Genomic DNA, 12,068 nt, shown 5'->3' with positions numbered 1-12,068 from the left:
ATTGAAAGCCCTCACCTATCTCAGGTCACTCTGGTATCAACTGCCATTATTACTCTAAAAAGAACCTTAGGGTTGAAATGTGACTAGATTGGTTCAGATTAGGCTGCAATGGAAATAAGAAAGCTATTAGTCACTGACTCCTCTGTGAAGCTCTCAAAGCCTGCCTCCCATCTTGATCTAAGCTTGGGTCTGCTGAATATAAACACATTCTCCTTGGTGATGTTAGGTTTTTGTCTTTGTATTTTAAATACATGACTTGCCTCCCCAAACTGTAGCATACGAGAACAAGGGAACATATCTTGGCAGCCCTTCCTTCATGCCCTGCCCAGAAAACACACTCATCAAGAATTCTTGAATAAATGGTGAGAACTCACACAAAGGAAACCACTTGAATACAAGACCCAGCATCACCCAACCACGAGTAGCAACCTGTGCAGGATCCCTCATCTAAACAACAAAAAATAAAACAAAACTACAAACACAATCATCAGCAGACAGGATTAGCACCTCATTCAGCCTTGTCCATCAGAGGAGGGGGGAAAAAAAAACACCTCAGCACAAATCTCACCCTATAGGAAGCTTACACAAACCACTGGACAAATTTTAAGAGGGCAGAAACCAACAGGAAGAAAGAATTCAACCTTGAAGCCTCAGAAAAGGAGACCTCAAATACAATAAGTTAAAAAAATAATGAAAAGGCAGAGAAATATTACACAAATGAAGGAACAAACCAGAAACATAGAAGTACAAATAAATGAAGAGGAAATAGGCAGACCCAATGAAAAAGAATTCAGAATGATAGTAAAGGTGATCAAAAACCTTGAAAACAAAGTGGAGAAAATGCAAGAATCAATTAACAAAGACCTAAAAGAATTCAAGAATAAACATACAGAGACAAACAACACAATTACTAAAATTAAAAATACTGTAGAAGGAATCAAAATGGTGGGAATAACTTCTGAAGAACAGAATAAAGTAAAAAGAATGAAAAGAACTGAGGATGGTCTCAGAGACCGCTGGGACCATATCAAATGCACCAACATTTGAATTATATGGGTCCCATAAGAAGAAGAGAAAAAGAAAGGGTATGAGAAAATTTTTTGAAGGGATTATAGTTGAAAATTTCCCAAACATGGAAAAGGAAATAGTCAATCAAGTCCAAGAGGCACTAAGAGTCTCATACAGAATAAACCCAAGGAGAAATATGCCAAGACACATACTAATCAAACTAACAAAGACTAACCACAAAGAAAGAATATTAAAAGCAGCAAGGGAGCAGCAAAAAGTAATGTACAAGGGAACCCCCATATGCTAACAGCTGATCTTTCAGCAGAAACTCTGAGGGCCAGAAGGGAATGGCAGGATATATTTAAAGCACTGAAAGGGGAAAATCTACAACCAAGATTACTGTACCTGGCAAGGATCTCATTCAAAATTGTTGGAGAAATAAAAAGCTTTCTGGACAATCAAAAGTTACGAGAATTCAGTACCACCAAACCAGCTTTAGAACAAATGTTAAAAGGACTTACATAGTCAAGAAATACAAGAGAAGAAAAAAGTTCTCCAAAATCAATTCCAAATAATTAAGAAAATGGCAATAGGAACATATATATCAATAATTACTTTAAATGTAAATGGATTAAATGCTCCAACCAAAAGACACAGACTGGCTGAATGGATAAAAAAACAAGACCCATATATATGATGTCTACAAGAAACCCACTTCATACCTAAAGACACATATAGACTGGAAGTGAGAGGATGGAAACACAGATTCCGTGAAAATGGGAAGCAAAAGAAAGCTGAAGTAGCAATCCTCATATCAGACAAAATAGACATTAAAATAAAGAAGATTACAAGAGGTAAGGAAGGACACCACATAATGATCATGGGATCAATCCAAGAGGAAGACATAACAACTGTAAATATCTATGCACCCAACATAGGAGCACCTGAATACATAAGACAAACACTAACAGACATAAAAGGAGAAATTGACAGTAGCACAGTAATAGTAGGAGACTTTAACACTCCACTGACACCAATGGACAGATCATCAAAACAGAAAGTTAATAAGGACATGTCATAAATGATACATTAGATGAGATGGATCTCATTGATATCTTCAGGACATTCCATCCAAATGCAGAAGAATACACCATCCAAGTGGACATGGAACATTCTCCAGGATAGACAACATCTTGTCACAAATCAAACCTCAGTTAATTTAAGAAAATTGAAATCGTATCAAGTATCTTCTCTGACCACAACACTATGAGACTAGATATCAATTACAAGAAAGAAACTGTAAGAAACACAAACACATGAAGATTAAAGAACACATTTCTAAATAACCAACAGGCTACTGAAGAAATCGAAAGAGAAATTTAAAAAATTCTAGAAACAAATGACAAGGAAAACGCAACAACTCAAAACCTACAGGATGCAGCAAAAGCATTCTAAAAGAGAAGTTTATAGCAATACAATCCTACCTCAAGAAATATGAAAAACAGTGAGTAGACAACCTAACTTTACACCTGAAACAACTGGAAAAAGAAAACAAAAAACCCCAAATTAGTAGAAGAAAAGAAATCATAAAGATCTGAGCAGAAATAAATGAAAAAGAAATGAAAGAAACAACAGTAAAGATTAATAAAACTAAAATCTGGTTCTTTGAGAAGATAAACAAAATCAACACGCCTTTAGCCAGACTCATCAAGAATAAAAGAGAGAAGAATTAAATCAACAAAATTAGAAATGAAAAAAATAGAGGTTACAACAGACAATGCAGAAATACAAAGGATTATAAGAGACTATTATGAACACCTATATGGCAATAAAATGGATAACCTGGAAGAATTGGACAGATTCTTAGAAAAGTTCAATCTTCCAAGACTGAACCAGGGAGAAATAGAAATTATGAACAACCGAAACAAACACTGAAGTTGAAGCTGTGATCAAAAATCTCCCCAAAAAACAAAAGCCCAGGACCAGATAGCTTCACAGGAGAATTCTGTCAAACATTTAAAGAAGAGCTAATGCCTATCCTTCTTAAACTCTTTCAAAAAATTGCAGAGGAAGGAACATTTCCAAACTCATTCTACAAGGCCACCATCACCCTGATACCAAAACCAGACAAAGACACCACACAAAAAGAAACTACATGCCAATATCACTGACAAACACAGATGCAAAAATCCTCAACAAAATTTTAGCAAACAGAATTCAGCAACACATCAAAAAGCTCATATACCATGATCAAGTTGGGTTTATTCCAGGTATGCAAGGATTGGTCAATATATGCAAACCAATCAATGTGATACATCATATTAACAAATTGAAAGATTAAAAACCATATGATCATCTCAATAGATGCAGAAAAAGCCTTTGACAAAATTCAGCACCCATTTATGATTAAAACTCTTCAAAAAAGGGCATACAAGGAACCTACTTCAAGATAGTAAAGGCCATATACGATAAATATATAGCAAACATTATTCTCAATGGTGAAAAACTGAAAGCATTCCCTCTAAGATTAGGAACAAGACAAGGGTGTCCACTTTCACCCTACTGGAAGTCCCAGTTATATCAATCAGAGAAGAAAAGAAAAGGAATCCAGATGAGTAAAGAAGAAGTAAAGCTCTCACTGTTTGCAGATGACATGATACTGTATATAGAAAACCCTAAAGATAGTACTAGAAAATTACTAGAGCTAATCAGTGAATTTAGCAAAGTTGCAGGATACAATATCCATACGCAGAAATCACTTGCATTCCAATATACTAACAATGAAAAATCAGAAAGAGAAATTAAGGAATCAATCCCAGTCACCATTCCAACAAAAAGAATTAAGTATCTAGGAATAAACTTACCTAAGGAGACAAAAGAACTGTACACAGAACATTATAAGATACTGATGAAAGAATTCAAAGATGACATAAACAGATGGAGAGATATTCCATGTTCCTGGGTAAGAAGAATCAATATTGTGCAAATGACTATACTAACCAAATGCAATCTACAGATGCAATGTGATCCCTATCAAATTACCAATGGCATTTTCAGAGAACTAGAACAAAAACATTCAGAATTCATATGGAAACACAAAAGACCCCAAATAGCCAAAGCAGTCTTGAGAAAAAAGAATGGAGTTGGAGAAATCAACCTTCCTGACTTCAGATTATACTAGAAAGCTTCAGTCATCAAGACAGTATGGTACTGGCACAAAAAGAGAAATATAGACCAATGGAACAAGATAGAAAGCCCAGAAATAAACCCATACACCTATGGGTACCTTATTTTTGACAAAGGAGGCAAGAATATACAATGGGGCAAAGACAGCCTCTTCAATAAATGGTTCTGGGAAAACTGGACAGCACAGAAAAGAATGAAATTAGAACACTTCCTAACACCATACACAAAGATAAACTCAAAACGGATTAAAGACTTCAAAGTAAGATGAGAAACTATAAAACTCTTAGAAGAAAACATAGGCAGAACACTCAATGACATAAATCAAAGCAAGACCCTCTATGACCCACCTCCTAGAGTAACAGAAATAAAAACAAAAGTAAATAAGTGGGACCTGATTAAATGTTTTTGCACAGTAAAAACTATAAGCAAGGTGAAAAGACAACTTTCATAATGGAAGAAAATAATAGCAAATGAAACAACTGACAAAGGCTTAATTTCCAAAATATACAAGCAACTCATACAACTCAATGCCAGAAAAACAAATAAAAGACCTAAACAGACATTTCTCCAAAGAAGACATACAGATGGCCAACAAATACATGAAAAGATGCTCATCATTGCTCATTATTAGAGAAATGCAAATCAAAACCACAATGAGGTATCACCTCACACTGGTCAGAATGGCTATTATCAAAAAGTCTCAAAGAATAAATGATGGATAGGGTGTGGAGAAAAAGGAATGCTCTTGCACTGTTGGTGGGAATGTAAACTGATACAGCCATTATGGAAGATGGTATGGAGATTCCTTAAAAAACAAGGAATAAAACCACCATATGGCCTAGCAATCCCACTCTGTGGCATACACCCCAAGGAAACCAAAATTGAAAAGACACATGTACCCCAATGTTCATTGCAGCACTATTTACAATAGCTAGAACATGGAAGTAACCTAGATATCCACTGACAGATGAATGGATAAAGAAGTTGTGGTTCATATACACAATGAAATATTACTCAGCCATAAAAAGGAAAGCATTTGAGTCAGTTCTGATGGGGTGGATGAACCTATAACCTATTATACAGAGCGAAGTAAGTCAGAAAGAGAAAGATAAATATATTCTAACACACGTACCGAATTTAGAAGAATGGTACTGAAGAACTCATTTACAGGGCAGCAATGGAGAAACAGACATATAGAATAGACTTATGGACATGGGGAGAAGGGAGGAGAGGGTGAGATGTATGGAAAGAGTAACATGGAAACTTACATTACCATATGTAAAACAGATCACCAATGGGAAATTGCTGTATGGCTCAGGAAACTCAAACAAGGACTCTGTATCAACCTAGAGGGGTGGGATGGGGAAGGAGATGGAAGAGAGGTTCAGAAGGGAGGGGATATATGTATACCTATGGCTGATTCATGTTTGACAGAAAACAACAAAATTTTGTAATACAATTATCCTTCAATTAAAAAAAAAGAATTCTAGAATAAATGAATGAATGGCTGAAAGAATGGGCAACATCATTCCACTCTGTGTGCAGTCCTACCATCTCTAGAGCACAAACTCTCTGTGCTTGTTTGCCCCTCTCCAAACTAGACCTGATCTTGCTTTCCTTTCCTTCCTTCTTTCTTCTTCTGACTTGGGTTGAGTATAACACTCCCATATTTCAGCATAACTTACAGAGCTAGTTAAGTTCAGTTCACTCACTCGTGTCCAACTCTGCAACCCCATGGACTGCAGCATGCCAGGCCTCCATCAGAGCTTACTCAAACTCATGTCCATTGAACCAGTAATTCCATCTCATCCAACCATCTCATCCTCTGTCATCCCCTTTTCCCCCCACCTTCAATCTCTCCCAGCATCAGGGTCTTTTCAAATGAGTCAGTTCTTCACATCAGGTGGCCAAAGTATTGGAATTTCTGCTTCAGCATTAGTTCTTCCAATGAATATTCAGGACTGATTTCCTTTAGGATGGACAGATTGGATCTCCTTGCAGTCCAAGGGACTCTCAAGAGTCTTCTCCAACACCACAGTTCAAAACCATCAATTCTTTGGTGCTCAGCTTTCTTTACAGTACAACTCTCACATCCATACATGACTATTGGAAAAAGCAAAGCTTTGACTAGATTGACCTTTGTTGGCAAAGTAATGTCTCTGCTTTTTAATATGCTGTGTAGGTTGGTCATAACTTTTCTTCCAAGGAGCAAGCATCTTTCAATTTCACAGCTGCAGTCACCATCTGCAGTGATTTTGGAGCCCCCCAAAATTAAGTCTGCCACTGTTTCCACTGTTTCCCCTTTGTGCCATGAAGTGCTGGGACCAGATGCCATGCATGATCTTAGTTTCTAAACGTTGAGTTTTAAGCCAACTTTTTCACTCTCCTCTTTCACTTTCATCAAGAGGCTCTTTAGTTCTTCTTCACTTTCTGCCATAAGGGTCATCTGCATACTTGAGGTTATTGATATTTCTCCTGACAATCTTGATTCCAGCTTGTGCTTCATCTAGCCCAGCTTTTCTCATGATATACTCTGTGTATAATTTAAGTAAGAAGGGTGACAATATACAGCCTTTCCCTATTGACATACTCCTTTCCCTATTTGGAACCAGTCTGTTGTTCCTTGTCCAGTTTCTAACTGTTGCTTCCTGACCTGCATACAGATTTCTCAAGAGGCAGGTCAGGTGGTCTGGTATTCCCATCTCTTTCAGAATTTTCCACAGTTTCTTGTGATCCACACAGTCAAAGGCTTTGGCATAGTCAATAAAGCAGAAGTAGATGTTTTTCTGGAACTCTCTTGCTTTTTCAATGATCCAACAGACGTTGGCAATTTGATTTCTGGTTCCTCTGCCTTTTCTAAATCCAGCTTGAACATCTGGAATTTCATGGTCAGCATACTGTTGAAGCTTGGGTTGGAAAATTTTGAGCATTACTTTGCTAGCATGTGCGATGAGTGCAATTGTGTGGTAGTTTGAGCATTCTTTGGCATCGCCTTTCTTTGGGACTGGAATGAAAACTGACCTCTTCCAGTCAGTCCTGTGGCCACTGCTGAGTTTCCAAATTTGCTGATATATTGAGTGCAGCACTTTTACAGGATCATCTTTTATTATTTGAAGTAGTTCAACTGGAATTCCATCACCTCCACTAGCTTTGTTCATAGTGATGCTTCCTAAGGACCACTTGACTTCACATTCCAGGATGTCTGGATCTCGGTGAGTGATCACACCATCATGATTACCTGGGTCGTGAAGATCTTTTTTGTATAGTTCTTCATGTATTCTTGCCACCTTTTCTTAATATCTTCTGCTTCAGTTAGGTTCATATCATTTCTGGAGCTAGTACTTCAGATGAAACAACCTGTGACCTTTCAAGCTTGACAGCATTATCATAATAATAATAGGCCAGAATATTAGAGAGCTCCTACCACTGAGAGAAGGATTACTGAGGAGCCCTATCTGTGAGACCCAAGGACACAATCCTGTATCCTTTAAAGAAATGAAATTTGTATTTCAAAACTTTCTGAAAATTGAAAACAATCCAAATCAGATGGTTACACTGGTGAATTATCCCAAACTTTTATGGAAGAAATAATACCAATTTTATATAAACACTTCTAGAAAACAGAAAAGAAGGAAATACTTCCCAACTCATTTTATAAGGCCAGCATTACCTTAATACCAAAACTAGACTAAAATCTTCCATTCATCTTCATTAATTAATAGATGCAGAAATTCTCAAAAAAAGATAGCAAATTAAATTCAGCAATATATAAAAAGGGTAATACATCAGGAACAAGTGGCATCAACCTAGGAATGTAAAACTAGTTCAAGATTCAAAAATCGAATACAATTTACAATAATAACAGACTAAAGATAAAAGTCAAACGATCAAATCAGTAGCTATTAAATCATTTGACAAAATTCAATATCCATTCATGACAGCGATTCTCAGCAAAATCTACAGGTAACATTATACTTAATGGTGAAAGACTGTATGCTTTCCTTCTAGCTGGGACAAAATAGAGATGTTCATTCTCACAACTTCTATTCAATATTGCAAATAGACCGAGTCCATGCAGTAGAAATGAAAAGGAAATAAAAAGCATACAGAACAAGAAAGAAGTTCTCAGACAACATGTATGTCTTTGTAGAAAATCCCAAGTAATCTACAGAAAAAGTTTCTGGAACTAATCTACCCTAAAGCTCTAGAACTTATGAATAAGATCAGTAGGGATACAAATCAACATATAACAGACAATCATATTTCATGTATCAGCAGTGAACATTTGGAATTTGATATATGTTTTCAAACACTATTTATAATAGCACACAGAGAAATGAAGCACTTCGATACAAATCTAACAAAATGAATATAAGATCTATATCCTGAGAACACTGCAGAAAGACAATGATGAAAGAAATCAGAGACCTAAAATGTGGAAAGATCTACCATGTTCATGTACTAACAGAGTCAATTCTGTTAAGATGTTAATTCTCTCTAGTTGATTCAAGGAAATATCAATCAAGATTTCTTACACAAATTAACAAATTAATTCTAAAATTTATGGAAAGGCAAAAAATAAAAAAACAACAAAACAAAACTGGACTAGCCATTTGATCTCTAATCATGGAACCAGATCCCACATGCCACAGATAAAGATCCTGCATGCCACAACTAAGGCCCAGTGCAGTCAAATAAATTAAAATTAAATATTTTAAAAAGTTGAAAAAAAAACTAGCTAAAAACAATTCTTAAAGTGAAGAAAAAAGTTAAAAGTATTCACACAGTTAAATTAATTATAGACTTATAATAAAGACTTATTATAAAGCTACAGTAACAAGATAGTGTAGTATTGACAAAAAGATTATATAAAATAGAAAGACCTGAAATTTACCAAAATTAAAACCTCCAACTCTGTAGAAGACACTACTAAGAGAATGAAAACACAAACCATATGCTTGGAGAAAATATTTGAAAATCACATATATGATAAAATACTTGTATCCAGATATGTAAAGAACTCTCAAAACATAACAATAAGAAAATAACTCAATTTTCAAAAGAATCAAGTTATAAAGCAAAGAAGAAACACAGATGCTAAATACACATATGAAAAGATGCTCACATCATTAGTCATTAAAGAAAAGCAAATTAAAACCACAGTAAACTACTACACACCTATTAGAAGAACTAAAACTATTTTTAATCACAATGTCAAGTGTTAGTGAACATACAGGGCCACTGGAACTCTTTTTCATTGCTCATGGGAATGGAAGATTATACAGCTACCCTGAAAGAACAGTTTGTTTATCCACTCACCAGTTAAAGGACATTTGGAACATTTCCTGTTTCTGGTAATTATGAATAAAACTTCTATAAGCATTCATGTGCAAGTTTTTATGTGAACATAAGTTTCATTTCTCTTGGGTAAATATCTAGGAAGAGGAGATCTGAGTTTGCCAAAACTTACTGAACTATACTCTTAAAAGATTTAATTTTACTGTATGAAATACCTCAACAAACCTGTCCTTTAAAAAAAAAAGCCGTGGATTGAGACATGGAAAAATAGCACCTGGGGCTTTACATCTGTTAGGAAACAAGATAAAAAGACAGAAATTTTTAGTACTGGGGTCAATTCACAAATTTATTTACTTTCTTAAAAAGGGAATCAATTCAGGGAGCCATGTTTTTTAAAACAACATCTTCACAAGAGTCATTAAACATTATCTTTCCTAACATTACTCTTTTTGGTGGGTGGGTAATTCTTTTAGAAATAAGCAAGCCAATTTTTCAATCATTATAATACTGAATCATTTTCTAAGTACTGGTTTGTTGTTTTGGATACTATAGAGCTTCTTAGATATAATTCGTCACTAACTGCTCCATATCACAGTTTTTCTCAGCCAGATCATATGGCTGAGATAAAAGTAACATTCATTCAGGTATACAAAGGAGTTAGCAAAAATAATATGATAGTTTTTTCTTTTTACTGTGGTTGATTCATGTTATTTGGCAGAAAACAAAATTCTGTAAAGCAATTATCCTTCAATTAAAAAATAAATATTTTTTTTTAAAAATGATGGTTTTTAACCTGAAAACATCAACTAGGAAATTTTGTTTCCATGGAAAATTAAGCATACTGACATGACTTCCTGTGCTGTATTCCTAACATAGGCAAAGAGAGATTTGGAGGGACTTCCTGAAAGACAATTCTTTAAATAGGTTGTCAATAATTTATTAAAGAAGAATTTAGGCAATACAAATCTTACTTAACGCTTCATGAAACAAAAGTTCTCTATTCAGAGAACTGCAAAACGAAGCAGAAAGCAGAAAGCTTTTATAGGGTAAAGAATAAAGATGAGGAAAAGTGAAAATGTCTGATTGGCTGGAGTCACACAGTCAACCTTATTTAGGGTGAGAAGGAACAAGGAAATAACATAGAGCCCAAAGTTGGCTTGGCATTTGGAGATTGGCTGACTGGATATACTGTTTCATAGTATAATATTGTTGTTGTTTAGTTGCTAAGATGGAGCAGGAAATGGCAACCCACTCCAGTGTTCTTGCCTGGAGAATCCCAGGGACGGGGGAGCCTGGTGGGCTGCCGTCTATGGGGTTGCACAGAGTCGGACACGTCTGAAGTGACTTAGCAGTTGCTAAGAGGTGTCTGACTCTTTGCGATTCTAGGGACTGTAGCCTGCAGGCTCCTCTGTCCACGGGATTTCCCAGGCAAGAATACTGGAGTGGGTTGCCATTTCCTTCTCCAGGGGATCTTCCCAACCCAGGGACTGAACTCAGGTCTCTTGCATTGCAGGTGGATTCTTTATCTCTAAGCCACCAGGGAGGCCTATAGTATAATATACTATCTTCTATTTCTGGTCAAGTAGTATTGTTTACAGGGACATGAAAGTTATCTAAGTTTCAGTTTGCTGATGTGGCACCCCTGGGGCAGGAGTGGCTCCATCTTGGACCTAGAAAGTTATTTCCTAGAAAGTTATTACCTAGAAAGGTAAGTATTTAAACATTCATTGATTTGTGACTTGATCATTTTAAAAGAGTGATATTCCAGGCTTCCCTGGTGGCTCAGTGGTAAAGAATCTGCATGCCAGCAAGGGAGACATGGGTTCAATCCCTGGTCCGGGAAGATACCACATGCCACAGAGCAATTAAGCATGTGCACACAACTATTGAGCCTGTGCTGTAGAGTCCAGAGCCACAATTACTGAGCCCATGTACCACAACTACTGAGGCCCACGCGCCCTAGAACCTGTGCTCTGCAACAAGAGAAGCCACCCGAAATCCACATATTGCAACTAGAGAGTAGCCCCTGCTGGCCACAGCTAGAGAAAAGTTCATGCAGCAACAAACACCCAGCACAGCCAAAAATAAATAAAATTATTTTTAAAATTTTTTTTTAAAAAAGAGCAATTTTCCATTTTGGCTATATGTGAGGACAGGCTATAGCAGAAACTCTGTTTGCGCATGTAGCTCCTGTGGGTGAATAACAATACAAACAAACAAAACCCCAGCCGGGGTCCACCAGCCAGTTTAGAGGGGTCTGGATTTTAGATCCCATTTGTGCCTTCAGCTGGGATCCCTTGTGCACAGCACAGCTGTATGCTTCAGCTCTTTTGCCTATAAAGAGTGAGAAATCTTCAGTTTAGCGACAGAAAGCTGAAAGTCCATAAAATCATGAATTATATGAACGGGTGCCAAATAGCCCCAAACTGTTTCTGGAACCTTCTGGAACCTTGGTTCAATCATCTGGAACCAAGTGATGTTCTTTGATGACCCAGAGAGATCTTTTTCAGACAGCCAAAGGAAGTATGATATTACCCACAGGAGAGGAATGCATAGATCTGACTCTGGCAGAAAAG

This window comes from Capra hircus, chromosome 4, assembly GCF_001704415.2.
Source record: "Capra hircus breed San Clemente chromosome 4, ASM170441v1, whole genome shotgun sequence".
NCBI classification, from domain to species: Eukaryota; Metazoa; Chordata; class Mammalia; order Artiodactyla; family Bovidae; genus Capra; species Capra hircus.
This window is presented reverse-complemented; position numbering follows the sequence as displayed.